The sequence below is a fragment of the Aplysia californica genome, unplaced genomic scaffold (genome assembly GCF_000002075.1).
Source record: "Aplysia californica isolate F4 #8 unplaced genomic scaffold, AplCal3.0 scaffold00059, whole genome shotgun sequence".
NCBI classification, from domain to species: domain Eukaryota; kingdom Metazoa; phylum Mollusca; class Gastropoda; order Aplysiida; family Aplysiidae; genus Aplysia; species Aplysia californica.
The window spans coordinates 465,130-467,040 of NW_004797329.1; the positions used below are offsets into that span (position 1 = coordinate 465,130).

The 1,911-nt window shown below is 40.8% G+C and overlaps 1 protein-coding gene across 10 annotated transcripts in view; it reads right to left on the reverse strand.

The window, feature by feature from the left end:
- LOC101856787 (fibroblast growth factor receptor 4) overlaps positions 1–1,911 on the reverse strand; it is a 263,607-nt gene that overhangs the window by 31,918 nt on the left and 229,778 nt on the right. The window lies entirely within an intron of this gene.

The following is a 1,911-nucleotide window of genomic DNA, read 5'->3' on the forward strand; positions in this document are numbered from 1 at the left end:
CAGAGAGAGACACAGAGAGAGAGACACAGAGAGAGACAAAGCTATAGAGAGACTGAGAGAGACAGAGAGAGACAGAGAGAGTAGAGATGGAGAGAGAGGGAGGGAGGGAGAGTGAATGAGAGAAAGACAGAGACAGACAGACAGACAGACAGACAGACAGACAGATAGATAGATAGATAGATAGATAGATAGATAGATAGATAGATAGCTAGATAGATAGATAGATAGATAGATAGATAGATAGATAGATAGATAGATAGATAGATAGGTAGATAGATAGATAGATACATAGATGAGTGATAGAGAGAGACAGAGAGTAAGAGAGATTGGAGTTGGGGGGGGGGTAATTTTTTTCGATTTCTTCTTTTTACATTGCAACACTGTGGAAAAGCAATTCCTAAATGGCCCTATTACAGGGTACACGAGAAAAACATGATCATACGAGGATAGTGTCAGACAGCCTATCAAAATGTTCAATTAATCTAATGGGCTTGTCAGTCAAAGCATTTTAATCATGCTCAGAAATATATTGATGGAGAATCAGCAAACACTGGGTATCTCATGGATCCGCTGAGTAAACAAGACCATTGGTAGTCAAACATTTTCTTTTTTACCGAGACAAACGCACATATCATTATGCATATTGTGTTTCGTTGGACACTGAGGAAATTCTCAAACAAAATAGTTAATAGACCATGAAACAACAATTGAAACTCAACGCAGTGCGGAATAGCAAAACGCGTACAAAGCAAAGACGTGATAAAAGTAGAAATAGAAAGACACCCCCCCCCTCCCCACAAACCACCCTTAGCAGCAACCACGGCTGAGACGGAAAGACCGAAATACGTGTACTTGAACTCCCCCCCCCCAAGCCCCACGCGGTCTTCAGCATGCGATGGCGAAGCGCCTAACCGTAACACCGCAGTCGTCGATATTGCAGCCGTTTTGAGAAGATGAAGAACTGGGATTCAGAAATTTCAAAACGTCTCACGGAGACTCCAATATTCATCATAGAAAATAATATTTATTATTAAATCAATAGGGTAAATCTCTGCTTTTTCCAAGTGCGACACTGCCCTGCTGACACAAATTATACCTTTGAAGACAGAAAACCCAGTTAGATGATAAAATAAGATTTCTTTGACCTTTGAACCGGTACGCATAAGGACAAACACTTTTAGACAAATACTTCTTTAGCATCAGTGCTGCACGATGTTTGCAGAGAACGTTACGTATTAGATCTATAATTTTATTTTTTTTGTCCATCGCTGCCTCTTTTGTCGGATCTGTTTTCGTTTTGCTCCATATGATGAGGATCCTTTTTATGCCACAAATGTGGTCATAGATCCTGACATTTGACTTAGTGTGCCAAAATACATATTACACAGATAGCGGCAATGGTTGAAATGATGACTTTGACCTGAAAGCTCGAGGCAAAATCCAATTTCTATACCTTTTCTGAAAATCAGAACAATTGAAAGTACATATTATGCAGATACGAACAAACAGTGAGCTGACTGTTTTATCTTTTGACCCCAAAAAACGACATATCGTGAAATGCAACGATCGAAAACCACGGTTATCTTAGTTATGTCTTTCCCAAATACCGCGCCCCCTAAAAAAATAGCCCCAACCCCCCCGCCCCCCCTTTCCTAAAAAACAAAACAAACCCAAAAAACTAACAAACAAACAGCCCCCCGCCCCCAACAAAAAACAAAACAAAACAGAAACAACCACACACACAAACAAACAACAAAAACAAACAACAAAAACAAACAAGCAAACAAAAACCGCAACAAAACACGATAAAAGGGGACAGCGTGTGCTGTAGGCATTTAAAAATGGCAAGAAGGGCCCTATGCATCCTCTCTCACACCACTTCTTACTTACCAGCCCCCCCCCCCCCCCCCC